The sequence below is a fragment of the Gossypium arboreum genome, chromosome 2, assembly GCF_025698485.1.
Source record: "Gossypium arboreum isolate Shixiya-1 chromosome 2, ASM2569848v2, whole genome shotgun sequence".
In the NCBI taxonomy this organism is placed as follows: Eukaryota; Viridiplantae; Streptophyta; class Magnoliopsida; order Malvales; family Malvaceae; genus Gossypium; species Gossypium arboreum.
In genome coordinates, this window is record NC_069071.1 from 6,466,966 (window position 1) to 6,484,017 (window position 17,052).

At 31.6% G+C, this 17,052-nt stretch overlaps 1 non-coding gene and 1 pseudogene across 1 annotated transcript; one reads left to right on the forward strand and one right to left on the reverse strand.

The window, feature by feature from the left end:
- LOC128289657 (small nucleolar RNA R71) lies at positions 1–107 on the reverse strand. The gene has a single exon (XR_008279301.1). It is a non-coding gene; the product is annotated as a small nucleolar RNA R71 (small nucleolar RNA).
- Positions 108–10,521: 10,414 nt separating this feature from the next.
- On the forward strand, positions 10,522–11,847 carry LOC108464865 (cytosolic sulfotransferase 16-like; annotated as a pseudogene).
- Positions 11,848–17,052: the final 5,205 nt, after the last annotated feature.

The following is a 17,052-nucleotide window of genomic DNA, read 5'->3' on the forward strand; positions in this document are numbered from 1 at the left end:
AAATTACGTAATGATATCTCTTCTTTTGTGCATATGGATTTAGAAACCCTCTACGATGCATGGGAGAGATACAAGGACTTACTGAGAAGGTGCCCTCACCATGGGTTACCGCTTTGGCTCCAAGTTCAAACATTCCACAATGGTTTGAATCCTTTGACTCGACAAATGGTTGATGCAGCTGCTGGCGGAACCATCAATAATAAAACACCTGAAGATGCCTATGAGTTTATTGAGGAGATGTCACTGAATAACTATCAGTGGCAAGTCATGAGGACAAAGCCAACGAAAACAGCCGGTGTTTATAATGTCAATTTGGTCACCATGCTGTCAAATCAGGTAGAACTCTTGACTAAAAAGATTGATGGTTTTCTTAGTTCTTCACAGGTTCACCCAGTAATGCAGTGCGAAGCAAGTAGCGGTGGAACAAGCCATTCGGAATACCAACATTATGGCCATAACATAGATAACGAGCAACTAAACTACATGGGTAATAATCCTCGACCTCAAAATAATCCGTTTAGTAACACTTATAATGCAGGTTGGAGGAACCATCCCAATTTCTCGTGGAGAGGCCAAGGAAATCAAAGACCATAACATCCTCTGGGTTTTCAGCAACCACCCTACCAACAGGAAAAGAAGCCGAACCTTGAAGAGATGCTCTCAAAGTTTATATCTGTGTCAGAAACTCGTTTTCAAAACACTGAGATAGCACTTAAGAATCAACAAGCGTCGATCCAAGGGCTCAAAACTCAGATAGGCCCGCTTTCCAAACTAATCTTCGAACTACCACAAGGTAGTTTGCCAAGTAATACTGAACCCAACCCAAGGGAACAACTCAATACGATCAATGTTCAAGATGAAGAAAGATTTGTGGAGCCTGAACTAAAACCGCAGTAAGAAACTATGGTAAGCAAAGGTCAAAGTGAGGTAGATCAAAATACAAACAAATTGGTGAATGCCAAATATAAACCTCGTGTACCATACCCCAACGCGACAAGGAAAGACCGCTTAGATGAACAATTTGGTAAATTCCTTAAGCTCTTACAAAAATTACATATTAACTTACCGTTTATTGAAGCTCTATCGCAGATGCCAAACGCAATGAAATTTTTAAAAAAGCTTTTAGCAAATAAGCGGAAGTTGGATGATGCGTTGCATGTGGAGCTAAACGTAGTATGATCAACTATTCTGAAAAATAAGCTACCGAACAAACTAAAAGATCTAGGGAGTTTTACAATTCCTTGCTTAATTGGTAGTTTAGATGTTAATAATGCATTAGCTGATTTAGGGGCTAGTATCAACGTCATGTCTTATAAGATGTTTAAGCAACTAGGTCTCGGGAAACCTAACAGACTAGGATGAGCATTCAATTAGCAGATAAAACTATAAGATTTCCTAAGGGTATTATTGAAGATATGCTAGTCAAAATCGATAAGTTTATATTTCCCGTTGACTTCATTGTTTTAGACATGGAGGAGGATAGCAATACTCCTTTAATCCTAGGAAGGCCCTTTTTAGCAACTGCTAAAACAATTATTGATGTTGGCTCAGGTGAGCTCACGCTTCGCGTAGGAGACGAAACACTCACCCTTCAAGCTCTCAATTCTGACAACACATCGGAAATTGAAGGTGATCGTCTAAACCATTCTATTAAAACTGACCACATGATACAACCCACTTTGCAGAAGATAAGTCTAAAGGAAGTACATGAGCCACTCTCAAACAACAGTAGAGGATCTATTCATGAAGAACGAAGGCTGCAAATAGAGGAGCTAGATGAATGGCAAACACATAAACCAAGAACACACGATAAACTGAAACTATGCCAGAACGAGCCCGATACCTCTCTAAATCAACTTAAGGTTGGTGATAAAGTCTTATTAGATGCTGCAGATCCCCACACTGTCACTACCACACCGAATAAGGAAATCCCTTTTACAGTACTCAGTATTTTTCCATTTGGTACGGTGGAGGTGAGTCATCCCAAGTTCGGCACTTTTAAGGTAAACAATACCCGTTTAAAACCTTATTTTAAGATTGATAGCAGGAATGAGGAGTATAAACTCCTCGAACCACCATGATCATTCAACGGAGAGGTAAGTCGAGCTTAAACTATAAATAAGCGCTTCTCAGGAGGCAACCCGAGCACTAACTGTATTAACTTCTTTCAAAATTTAGTCTTTAACATCTAACTTACTAACGGAGCTCTTTAATACAGGTTTCCCACAGAGACACGGCCAAGCACACGGGCGTGCTTATGGCGGTGTGAAAACAGGGCAAGGATTTCCCTAACATGGGCTACGATAAAACAACACAGCTGTGCGAAATGGCCGTGGTTTAGCCTGCCAAAACAATATGGGCGTACGACACGCCAGTGTGGAAGACCCGTGGTTGAAACTGAGAAACTAGCACGGGCGTGCGACACGCTTGTGCCTAACACCCGTGGTCGAACCTGTTAAATTAACATGGGCGTGGGGCTTGAACACACGGGCGTAGGAGAATGAATGAAGCCAGACACAATCGTGCGACACGGCCGTGTGAACCTACACGCCCAAGGTACACGGGCGTGAGACAAATTTCAGACGCGCCCCAAATAGGAAAAACGCGAAACTCACGTGCAAAAATTAGCGAACAAGGGCGTGTGCCATGGCCGTGTGGCCCAAAATCTATAAATACCCTGCACTATTCACTTTCTTCTCCATTTAAAAACCCTAACCCCTAGCCGCTGCAAGTTCACACGGCCTCCTTGCCACGCCCGTGCACCGCCTCCAACTTCATTTTTAACGTTCAATCTTTCTGCCCTAGCATTTGTTTACTCATTTCACTTCTATTTTACTTATTTTTTAATGCTTAGTATCAACATAATCTTCATATCTTTTGAACTATTTTTCATTTTGCTTATTATTCTATTATTTAATTTGCATTCTTAGGTTAGCCATGACATTACTATGCTTATTCCATGCTATTACCATGCCTATCATTTAATTTGCATTCATAGGATTAGTTATCATACATTCCGTCTTAAATCAAGAATAGGAAAACCTCATGCCCATTACATTTCTATTCTCATTCCCATTGTTGTTTTGGCTAAGTTTGCTTTACATCAGTACTCTTGGCTGAAATAAGTTAGTTCAAATTCATGACTTTTTACTTCTTTGTATTTGTTTACCTATTATTATTATTCATTTATCTATTATTATTCTTTATATTACAGACTTTTAAATGTCATCTTCAAGAGGAAAGAAGATCGTTGTCCCTGCTTCAAAGAAGAGGAAAGGAGTGTCCTCTTCCACGGGTCCAACTGCAGAAATTCGTCACCCTCTCCTACAGTTCCCCCGAGGGCCCCAGAAAGAACTGTTCTAAATACTTCGGGCCCGACCTTTAATTGTGGGCAGTTGCATCGACTGGGCTGCTGTAGAACAAGTTCAGTTGGCTGATTCCATTCGAGCCTTCCTAACTAACAACCCTTGAGAGCTATTCTTTGGGATTATCAAGCCAACATACCTTGAGCTCACGATGGAACTATGCTCGACGTTCCATCTTCACACCGTAATGACGAACTATGATGATCCCAGCACGGTTCAATTTCGCCTAGCGGATTAATCCGCCAGCTAAGCGTCCCAGAGTTTGGTGCTGCACTGGGCTTATATACAGAGGAGTTCAAGGAGGAGAATAATTTAGACACTCTCAGACGCCACATACACTTCTCCCCCTCGAAGTGCTGGCACACTTTGGCCCTTGGCGTTGCCTCCTACAATCCTAGCCGCTCCAAGGCATCAGTCCTCCCACCATCCCTGAGGTACTTACATGCTATTTTATCTTACACGATTACAGGGAGGCGCGAGAGCACTGGCGTCTTCAACACTCATGATACCTACTTCTTATGGTGAATGTTGCACGGGCACGTCGACCTTGCCTATTTCATCACCCTCACGATTCAGCACCAAACGGAGCGGCGTAGAAAGGGGTTCATCTCCATCAGCCCCTACGTACTCGGCTGGCGCGACACTTTGGGCTCCTCAACACCATGGCCCAAGAATCATCCCTCACCCTCATCGGCCAGATGTCTCCACAAGGCATCTTAAGCATGCTTAGCATGAGGAGGATTGAGAGGCGCCGAGGAACCTACCCTCCCCAGTTTCATCTCGCCCAATTTACGGAGGAGGAGGCTTGCGAAGACATTCCTGATGATGTCCCCCCACAGTATGAGGACCTACCAACACAGCCACCACCGCCCTCTCGTCCAGCTCATGCGGCGACTTCATACGCTGACATCTCTGAGCGCCTCACTCAATTCGAGAAACAGTATTTTCAACGATTTGACAACATTGATGCTACTTTACAGTAGATTTGTCAGCACCTCCACATCTCATCGCCAGTCCCACCTCGAGAACCATCCAGCGATGAAGATGTTTAAAAACATTTATTTATAATTTTATGTTTTTATGTTAATTTTTATCCATCATTTGATCGCGAGATTTCATGATAGGTTTTAAATATTTCTAATTACTCGTTCTTGAACTAACTATTATCGCGATGTAGGCAAGTGTACCTATCGAACAGTAGTATAGTTTTAGCAAAACTGGATTGTCGAACCCAAAGAAATTAAAAGTACTAGTAATGACTGTCTTTTTATTATTTAGCCTAAGAATAAAGGGGTTTTGTTTTAATTAACTAATTATCTAAACTAAGAACTCACAAAGAAAAGAATTGGGGAATTGGTTTTGGGGAAAATCGATTGACTTAAAACAATACCTAAAGAAAAATCCACCTAGACTTTACTTGTTGTTCTGGCTCCGAATCGGACGATTTATTCATTCAACTTGTTCCGTAGAGATCCCTAAGTTATGTTATTATCCTTATTCAAGATTAACAACGTCTAATTCCTAGATTAAATAATTGAGACTTTTCTCTAATTAACACCCTAGGGTTACATTAACTCGATCTATGGATCCCCTTATTAGGTTTAACCCTAATCCGGCAAAATCTTGTCACCCTATGTCTAGGCGCGCAATCAACTCCGCTTAATTATGACAAATGTACTCTTAGACAGGGTCTATTCCTCCTCTGAATAAGAGCTTATCTTGAACTAATATCCTAGAATGTCAAAACAAGAATTAAGAACACATAATTAAGAACAAGTTAAATATTTATCATACGATTTAGAAAATAATAACAAGATTCGTCTTAGGTTTCATTCCCCTTAGGTATTTAGGGGTTTTAGTTCATAACTAAACAAGAACACATCTCAGAAGAATAAAGAATAGAAAACATAAAGAAAACTCAAAACTCCTGAAGGGAAATTGAGGAGAGATCTTCAGTCTTGATGATGAATCCGGCCTCTGAGATGGATCAATCGGCTTCCTTAGAGTAATTCCTTACTCCCTATTCTCCGTGTGCGTTTTCTTCCTCCTCTAGGGTGTATGCCTAGGAGCCCTCAAAATTAGCCTTTTCTGAATTAGATTCAACTTGGGCTCGGCAGGGACACGCTCATGTTCGATTACTTCAGGCCATGTTCGAGCCTGCCGAATAGACACGGTCGTGTGGTCTACCCATATGAGGAGGTCCAGGCCGTGTTGATTTCGTACTTTGGCCCATTTTCTCTGTTTTTGGTTTGTTTCTCGTCCCTTTCACTCTCTTATGCTCTTCTAAGTATAACACATAAAATTAAAGCATTAGGAGCATCGAATTCACCAATTCTAATGGGAAATCATCCATAAAATGCATTAAACATAGGGAAAAATATATGTATAATTTACGGTTTATCATCATACACTATAAAAACCTGCTAGGAATGATTAAAATAAAAATTAGAAAAGAAAATAAAAATTTAAATTGAAAATAAAATAGAATGGCTAAAGTAATAAAAATCGAGTGTTCCTAATATCCTAGTTCCCCGGCAACGGCGCCAAAAACTTGATACGTGATATTCGTGACAGGTTTTAAAGATTTATAATTAATCGTCTTGAAACTAACTATTATCACGATGAAGGCAAGTGTACCTATTGGACAGTAGTATAGCTTTAGCAAGACAGGATTGTCAAACCCAAAGGAACCAATAGTACTAGTAATTACTTCCTTTTTATTATCTAGCCTAAAAATTAAGGGATTTTTTTATCTAAACTACTTAACTAAACTAAGGGTGCATAGAGAGAAAATTGGGAAAAGCTTTTGGGAAAAATCGATTGATTAAGACAATACCAAAGGAAAAATCCACCTAGACTTCACTTGTTATTTGACTCTGAACCAGACAATTTATTCATTTTTCTTGATCCGTAGAAATCCCTAAGTTATATTATTATATTTCTCAAGACTAATAACGTCTAACCCTAGGTTGATTAATTGAAATCTCTTTCTAATTAACGCCTTAGTGTTGCATTAACTCGATCTATGGATCCCTTTATTAGGTTTCACCCTAACCCGGTAAAATCTTATCACCCTATCTCTAGGCGTGCAATCAACTCTGCTTAATTATGACAAATTTACTTTTAGACAGGGTCTTTTCCTCCTCTGAATAAGAGCATTAACTTGAATCAATATCCTGGAATATTAAAACAAGAATTAAGAACACAAAATTAAGAACAAGTCAAATATTTATCATACAATTCAGATAATAATAACAAGATCCGTCTCAGGTTTCATTCCCCTTAGGTATTTAGGGGGTTTAGTTCATAATTATAAAAGAAAACATCTCAGAAGAATAATGAATACAAAACATAAAGAAAACCCAAAACCCCTAAATGGAAATTGAAGGGAGATCTTCAGTCTTGATGATGAATCCGACTTCTAAGATGGACCAATCGGCTTCCTTTGAGTAATTCCTTGCCTCCTACTCTGTGTGTCCATTCTAAGTGCCTCCTTAAGTGTTTAAATAGGCTTTAGAATGCCTAAGAGCCCTCAAAATTGGCCTTTTCCGAATAGGGACACGCCTGTGTGACATGCCCGTGTGAGATTACTCCAGCCCGTGGTCAAGGTTGTTGAATAGGCACGGGCGTGTAATCTACCTGTGTAGTCGTGCTTCGATCCTGCCAAATGGACACGGCTGTGTGACATGCCAATGTGAGGAAGTCCAGGTCATGTTGATTTCGTACTTTGGCCCATTTTCTCCGTTTTTGGCATGTTTCTTGTTCCTTTCGCTCTCCTATGCTCTCCTAAGTATAAAACATGAAATTAAAGCATTAGGAGCATCGAATTCACCAATTCTAATGGGAAATCATCTATAAAATGCATTAAACATGGGGTAAAAATATGTATAATTTACGGTTTATCAATCAGCGTGATTTGTAGATAAATAAAACTTATAGAGAAAAACAATTAAAAGAGAATCGTGCTGATAACGTGTTATAAAATAAAAGACAGATAATAAAGAACAAAGAGAATGGGAGAGCAAAGAGAGAGAATATTTTTATTTATCAATCGAAATATTTACCATGCTTCTCCAAAGTCTCTATTTATAGATATATGAAGTATAAATGAAGTAGAGATCTATTTCTAATTACTGTTAGAATTTAAAGTATATTAAAAGTTATCTTGATCTTGATGGACATCCACTTAATAAGATATTCATAACACTATCATCTTTTTCTTTTCTTCTTGACTTGTTGGTAACTCTAATTTCTTCAGAAAAAGTGAAGTAGGAGATTGGGTTAACCATTTGTCATTTGAAATGGTTGAAAAATTGAATCAAATTACAGAACAAAATTAAGTTTCAAGGTACTGGATTCAACTTTCATTGACTTCTACTACTTCATGATGTTATAATGATGTAGCTATTAGAGTCTATAAATTTGTTCATTGTCTCAGTGAATCTGATTTATAGAACTAAATAAAAGAAGTCTTTGTTTTTAATTATGTGGTTGGAGTGGCCAATAATGCTTTTGCTCGTTGGTTATTTGGGTCATTGAGTGGAAGCTTCAAATTTCATTATGTTTGAATGATATATGTGGATCTCTAATATTATTATGTGTAGGGGTGAGCAAAACTCGATTCGACTTAAAAAAATCGAAAAAAAATTCGAATTTTGAGTTAAACGAATCGAGTTAATCGAGTTATTCGAGTCAACTCGAATTTTTTTTCGAATTTCGAGTTCGAATCGAGTTGAGTTTTCGAATTCGAATAACTCGAATAATTCGAATAATTTGAATATCAAACTATAATATTTTATATTTTTACCCCAAACTCCCAAACTTTTTTACTTTTCCCTTAAAACTTTTACTCCTTCCCCCTTTCCCCCCAAAACTTTTACTCCCCTTCAATCCCAACCCCCCAATCTACCCAAAATTCATTTCCCACTAAAATTTTACTCTCCCATTTACTTTTTCTCAAAATTTTATTCCCAAAAACACTCAAAACTTTTTATTTTCCCCCATAATTTTTACTCCCTCCCACTTTCCTCTTAAAATTTTTGTTTCCTTTCAATCCCACCTCCCATCTACCCCAAATCCACCCCCAATTTTTTTTTAATATTTTCCCTCTAAAATTTTACTCTCCCCTATTTACTTTCCCTCAAAACTTTTATCTCTCAAAACTTTTTATTTCTCCCTAAATTTTACTTCTCACCTTTACTCTCAAATAAAAATTAAAATTATCTAAAAAATCACTAAACATAAATAGTAATAATTTTATTTATATCTACTATTTATATTATTAAATTAAATTTCACATTTTATATTATTTATATTATTGGATTGTTTAGTCATATTTAATATTTATATTAAAATTAAATTATTAATTATGCCATTAAATATTCATGTTAAAATTTTATATTGGTATCAATTTCACATTTTATCTTTAAAATAATTTTATTAAAAATCACATTTTTACATTTAATATATTTTTAATTCAAAATACATAGTGACAAGAATCTGAAGATAATTAAAGCAACTAAGCAAACAAAGAAGCTAACCCGTATGTAAAAATTAATAAATAACTTATGAGGTGATGAAAGTTAATAAAAATTTTAATTAAGGTGGATAAATTTTATTACGATGGGTGACAGTGGTTATAAGGACCCAAAATTATTTTTTAAAATTTAACTCGAACAAATATATTCGATTCGATTCGATTCGAATTCCATCTCACTCGACTCGATTCGAGAAAATTTCAAATAAAGTTAGAATGATAAAATAAGATTTGAAAACTCGATTAATTCGAAAATTTTCGATTCGATTCGATTCGATTCGATTCGATCGAATGTTCACCCCTAATTATGTGCGTATGTTATAAGTGAATTTTGTCTAAACCTTTTAATTTAGTTTTTTTTTGAAATTTTAGTTCGATATATTTTATATCAATTTAATTTTACATTATAATTTATTTACTTTATTGACTGCAAAATAAACTCATACTACAATATAAACATACACAATTCTAATAATTCAAACGAAAATATAATTTCCAAATGTAGCATACCTTAATACTAATCTTATCTAATAATACATCAATAATTAAACTTTTAACATAATTTTAAACTAATAATAATGATTATTAAAAAATAATATTAAAAATCTAAAATATAAATAATTCTTTTTTCAAATTTAATATTAAAAAATTAACATAGCTTACTTAAGTTGGTTGTGGTTGGGGACATCTTCCTTTCTTTCTTTCTTTTTCTTATTGTGGTTGGGGAACCAAATCCACTCTGCTTTTATACTGTTCTTTTAATCATCCCTATGTCTCATCCAATTATTTCCATCATAAGTATGACCTAACACTTCTCAAACTACTACAATTTAATTCACTCTTTATTTAAAATTTCCTAAATTTAAAATTCTTTTTAATTTCCCATAATACACTATCACCTTCCTCACTGATATTAATAATTTTATTTAATTTATTCTGAAAATTTTAAATATTGGTTAACCGACACTGTTCATCTTTCAGGAATTGTTAGAAATATTACAACTTTACCTTTAAATTTTTAAAATTTACAATTATCAAATAGTCAAAGTATATTTCATACTTAATTTAAGCAATATGTCAAAAAAAAGTTTAAAACTTACATTTAATATTTAATATTTTTAATTTTTCTAATTATCAAATAGCCCTATTTCTCTTTAAATATTAACTCTCTCAGCAAAATGTAGATTGAAACATTTAAAAAGAAAATCAAAATTTCATCACCCTATGTTATAGGTTAAAACATGTTATTAGTCTATGTGTTTGTATAAAATTCGATATTTAGTCTCTATACTTTAAAAGATAAAATTCAATCCTTTTATATTTTTTCAATTTAAAATCATATTCCAATCATTATTGTTGTTGGTTGTTTTTATAAAAAATTGTGAACTTAACATGTTTATTTTTCGTCAATCATATGACACATTACATGAGGGTAACTTCATCAACATGCTAAATTGACATATTTTGACAAAAAATATGTATAATTCTAATGATTGAATTGAGATTTTAAATCAACACAGTTGGAAGACTAAATTTTTAACTTTTTAAGTATGAAGATTAAATCTCAAATTTTACCAAAGTGCAGGTACTAACAGCATATTTTAACCATTATTGGCTTTTATGGCGTGGGACTTTCGAGGTTTAAAATGATGGTTGCAAATCCCACTTTTAGCCACGGATCATTTGCAAATCCTCTTGCAAGATCTCTAGAAAATTAGTTGCTCTAATTTACCATCTTCCCAATGGAGACTTCAAAAAATTTTCCGAGCGTAGAGACACCAGATGAAGGTTACCAAAAGACATTCAAAAACTGCGATGAACTGCTGCCAACTCTTCCTGAAAGCAAAGGCTGGTGGGTTGACCAGCTTTTCCAATACCAAGGCTTCTGGATACTTAGTTTTGGCATAAGAGGAAGCATTTTGATCAATGATCACTTCAAGCCTCGACCCACTGACATCATCGTCGCAACATCCCCTAAATGTCGCACCACCTGGCTCAGAGCCCTTGTTTTCTCCATTATCAACAGACATTCCTTTGATTTCAGCGACCATCCCTTGCACAAAGCAAACAGTCGAGAGTTGGTCCCTTTCTTCGAAGCATTCATTCAGAAAGGTGGGTCAACTTCCTTCGTCGATGGGATTCCTTCACCTCGCCTTCTTTCAACTCACCTTCCTTACTCTTTGTTCCCAACACGCATGACCGATGATACCTCGGCTTGCCGTTTCGTATACATCTGTCGTGACCCCAAAGATGTTTTCGTTTCAAAGTGGCATTTCGCCAAGAAGTTGAGACCCAAAGAACTGCCACCACTTTCACTAGAGGAAACCTTTGACTTGTTTTGCAAAGGGGTTTCTGACCGTTTTGGGATCACGTATTGGGGTACTGGAAAGCTAGTGTGGAGTCACCGAAGAAGGTGTTGTTCTTGAAGTATGAAGATGTAAAGAAGGAGCCTTTGGGTTGTGTGAGGAAAGTTGCAGAGTTCTTAGGAGTACCCTTCACACCAGAGGAAGAAAACAAAGAGACCGTGGAACAAATAGTGAAGCTGTGCAGTTTTGAGAGCATGAGCAATCAAGATGTTAACAAACTTGACAAAAGATATCAGCAAAGTCCTATAAGCAACTCTGATTTCTTCAGGAAAGGTGAAGTTGGAGATTGGGTTAACCATTTGTCACCTCAAATGGCTGAGAAATTGGATCAGATTACTGAACAAAAACTTCAAGATACTGGATTCAACTTTCATTGACTCCAAAGTATCTCATTGAATTTGATTTATATTTGACTGGAGTTTTTCTTTTTAATTACGTGATTTGCGTATTATGTGTTTTCTTTTTATTTTCATGATCAACTATGTAATTTCTTTTTTTTTATTTTTTTATGTATTTGCATTAAGGTTGCATTTCGTGCTTTTGCTATTAATGCCATCTTCATCTCCTTCAAACAGTGAAAGTCTTATCATGAACACCGTTCTCAGCCTTCAGCCGTATCCCTTGGCAGCTTAGCAAGTGGTCCTCATGCATTTAAATCTTTATTTATTGGTCGGTCCCATGACTTACACACTCCCTAAAGTGGTGGGATGCTTTATGTGAGGCTTGATTTACCGTTGTGGTGTTCTTCTGCAATGGGTCTCCATAGATGTTGAAACTACAATGGCTCCACTCTTGATGCAACTTTGCTTTCTAGAGTAGAAATACTGTGGCTGCTTCTAATCTTTTCAAAGTACCCTGTGGTGTTGATTTTAATTTTTCTCATTCAATCATGAAAGTCGAGGAAGACATCATCAAACTGAATTTTTAATTATGTGGTTTGAGTGGCAATAATGCTTTTGCTTGTTGGTTCTTTGGGTCTTTGAGTAGCAACTTCAAATTTTATTATGTGGATCTCTAATTTTATTATATGTATTTTATTTTATGAGTGGATTTTGGGTTTTTTATCAAAATAACCCTTTAATTTTAATTAAGTATCAAAATGACCCACTTTTTTAATTAAACACTAAAATAACTTGAAATTTACAGTAAAAGTTGGTGGAGCCAAATTATTTGGCACCACCAACTTGCCACGTCAACAGAGAGCATAAAAAATTAATTTTTTGGTGGAGCCATGTAAAATGACGACATCTGTATAAATACTAAGGAAATACTAAAATTTTTGAAAATATGAAAAGACTTCAAAAAAATTAACCATTTTTTTTGTGGAGCCAAATTAAATGGCGCCACCAGATCTGCCATGTCAGTCACTTTCTCTTTTTTTTTCTTTTTTACTTTTTTATTTTACTTTTGTCTTTTTCCCTTTATTTTATTTTATTTATTTATTATTATTAACTTTAAAAATTTTAAAATATATATTTGAAATATTTTATTAATATATATTTTGAATTTAATTTTAAAATTTTAAATATTATTTTTTAATATTTAAATATTTTAAACTTCAAATTTATTATTAGTTTTATAATAATTTAAATATTATTTAATTTGTTTTATAATATTTTAAATTATAAATTTTAAAGATATTCAAACCATTTTTAAATTCTATTTAAAAGTTAAAAATAATATTTTATTTTAAAAGTGAAATTTAAATTAATAAAAATTAAAAATAATTTTCATTTTCTAAAAATATTGTAAATTTTAGTTTTTATTATCTTTTGTCTTTTCTTTAAATTTTTTCTTTTTTAAGTTTTATATTTTTTCTTGTTTTATTTTATTTATTTATTTAAAAAATTTAAAATGTATATTTGAAATGTTTTATATTATATATATTTTAAATTTTAAATATTATTTTAATTTATTTTTAAATTTTGAATATTATTTTTTAAACATTAAATATATATTTTTAAATTTTTTTTACTTTTTTAACTTTTGTCATTTCTCTGACTTTTTTTATTTTTTCTTTATCTTTATTTATTTATTTTATTTATTTATTATTACTTTTAAAAACTTGAAATGTATATTTAAAATGTTTTATAATTTATATTTTTAAATTTTAAATATATATATTTGAAATTATTTTTCTAAATTTTAAATATTATTTTTAAATCATTGTTTAAAAATTTAAATATTATTTTTAAATATTAAATATATTTTTAATAATATAAAACATTTAAATATTTTAAAGATATGACTTTTCAAATTTATTATTAGTTTTATAATATTTTAAATGTATATTTTAATTTGTTTTATAATTTTTTATTATGATTTTAAATTATTTTAAATTATGATTTTGAAATTATTTAAAATATATTAGTTTTAAAGATATGACATTTCAAATTTATTATTTGTTTTATAATATTTTAAATATTTTTAAATTTTAAATATAATTTTTATAAATTATTAATTTTAAAATTAATTTTAAAGATATTCAAATGTTTTTAAATTAAATTTAAAATTGTAAGAATTAATATTTTATTTGGTGGAGCCATTTAGAATGGCTCAATCACTTTATAGTGTACTTTTTATATTTTTTAATATAATAATTTATGTTTAAAAATAATATTCAAAATTTAAAAATAATTTAAAGTAATATTTAAAATTAAAAATATATATGTATTATAAAACATTTCAAATATACATTTTAAATTTTTAAAATTAATAACAAAAATAAATAAATAAATAAACAAAGTAAAACAAGAAAAAGAAAAACTTAAAAAAGAAAAAATTTAAAGAAAAAGGCAAAAGATAATAAAAACTAAAATTTACAGTATTTTAGAAAATGAAAATATTTTTAATTTTTATTAATTCAAATTTCACTTTTAAAATAAAAATTATTTTTAAATTTTAAATAGAATTTAAAAATGGTTTGAATATGTTTAAAATTATCATTTAAAATATTATAAAATAAATTAAATAATATTTAAATTATTATAAAATTAATAATAAATTTGAAAGTTTAAAATATTTAAATATTAAAAAATAATATTTAAAATTTTAAAAAGTAAATTCAAAATATATATTAATAAAATATTTCAAATATATATTTCAAAATTTTTAAAGTTAATAATAATAAATAAAATAAAATAAAATAAAGAGAAAAAGACAAAAGTAAAATAAAAAAGTAAAAAAAAAAAGAGAAAGTGACTGACATGGCAGATCTGGTGGCGTCATTTAATTTGACTCCACTAGAAAAATAGTTAATTTTTTTGAAGTCCTTTCATGTTTTCAAAAATTTAGTATTTCCCTGGTATTTATACAGGTGGCGCCATTCTACATGGCTCTACTAAAAAATTAATTTTTTATGCTCCCTGTTGACGTGGCAAGTTGGTGGCGCCAAACAATTTGGCTCCACCAACTTTTACTGTAGATTTCAGGTTATTTTAGTGTTTAATTAAAAAAGTGGGTTATTTTGATACTTAATTAAAATTAAAGGGTTATTTTAATAAAAAGGCGTGGATTTTATCTAAATTTTGATATATTTTATACCAATTTAAATGTACATTATAATTTATATATTTTATTGGCTGCAAAATAAACCAACACTACAAAATAAACATGCACAATTCTAATAATTCAAACAAAAATATAATTTTCAAATTTAACCTACCTTAATTCTAATCTTATTTGATAATATATCAATAAATGAACTTTTAACACAAATCTAAATTGATTATTAAAAAAATTATATTACAAATCTAAAATATAAATAATTCTTCTTTTTCAAATTTAATATTAAAAGAAATTAACATACCTTACTTAAGTTGTTTGTGGCTGGGTACCTTCTTTCTTTCTTTCTTCTTTTCCGACTGTGATTGGGGGACCAAAGACACCCTGCTTTTATAATGCAGTGTATTAATATATAATAAACATTTAATATAACAACATTAAAAAAAAGCATGTATTCTTCCAAAAAATGTATTTCTTTAATAGTTAAAATTGAAAGCTAGCAAAGAAAAAATAATTAAAATGAGGAAAATTAATAAGATGAAACTCTATGCAAAGCAAACTCCATTCAATATTCTTTAATAAAGTGCTTATAATTGCTTACGATTGCCTAGCAACTTAATATCTTTTTATCTTTTCGATAATAAATATAATTGTCATTAATTATTTTTTATTGAAAACAATCCAATAACAATAGTTTAGGATTTAATGTATCAATATCATTAAGAATGGAAGAGACTCAATTCTAACCATTAAACATAATCAAGAAATTCTTTTAAAGTTAAATCTTATACCCACACTATACAACCGTAAACTATGACGTAAATAATTATGCAGAATCTTATCCCCCACACAAAAGTGCCCTTAATAAATAAATTAGAATTTTTCTAGGTTTTTCTACAATTTTTACATCAAAATTACAAGCCATTTTTGGATATTTTCCTGACATTTTTGGGTTTCATTTGTGAAATAACTTCGGTTAGATCTTTCAATTTCATTCAAATCAATATATTATGGGCTTGAAACAGAATTCTGTAACTCAAGTTATGATCAAAACACTGAAACTATGCTATGTGAAAGTTCAATATGCAAAAGCTTCTCAAAATTAAAATTTAAACTCTTTTTTCTTCAATTATTCCTTAAATCAATAATATATATAAAATAAATATAAATAATATTATTAAGAACATAAATAAAATAATTTAAGAAAAAAATATCACAAATAATATGCAATTATCAATAATAATTTGATTAATCCATAAGCAAATTTGAGTGTGTTTAAAGCTTTTTCATTTTTGGAGTATTTAAGTAAACTCGTGACTCAAGTGACTAAGTTCTCTGACATGCCTAAATTGCCGACAACTTGGCTGCAAAAATATTTTGTCAGAATTTGATTTAAATTGACAAATTGATAGTATGTTTATTTTGCATATTTTACGTGATCAAATCAACTTATTCTTAAATTAATTCTTGATAATTGGTAAATTTTATACTTAAATCTTGTCAAGAACGAAATTCGAATGTTTTAATACGAAAACAACTAGAAAATGATTCAATTGGAGCATAAACAATAGAAAAGGGGTCAAATAAAAAATTTAGAGACATTTAAGGGCTAATTAAATTTTTGACCTTGTAAAAGTTAAATTTAAAAATGAAAATATGATATTTTATTTCATGTAATTAGTTAGTAGGTGAGATTAGCCTAATTTTAGTATATGATTTATATATAAATAGGGTGTATTGTGGACTTGAAAAAACACACCTTGACTTGCGTGTCAATTGAATAGAAATCAATTTATTTTCTTTCTTATTTTGCGTGAAAGAATTGCAGGCATTCTGCCAACTTTGTTTCCATTTCAAATTTTGGCTTAATTCTTTCCCAAGCCCTCCCCCTTTCATCTATTACTATTTCCATTCAAATCCACTTTCATAATCAACTAAAGCATTATTAAATTCATGCTTCACTAAATTCAAATTAGCTTTAGGCCGCTATTTTTTTTGTCTAAGAATCGTGAGAAACGTATCTGCACTAGAAATCCTTCAAATTGGTATTCACCATTCTTCGGAATATCGCGATTGACAAATTCGTCCTTCAAAAGTTAACTCAATTTCAATTCAAAAAGCATGTTGGGTTGGAGTCGTTTTGGCATACAGTTGGAAAGACGAGTTGTTCATGCTTGTGAAAAATAAAATAGAATAAAATAAAGAAAAATAAAGAACACATAAATTTTACGTGGAAACCCTTTCGGGAAAAAAACCACGGGCAGAGGAGAAGAAAATTCAC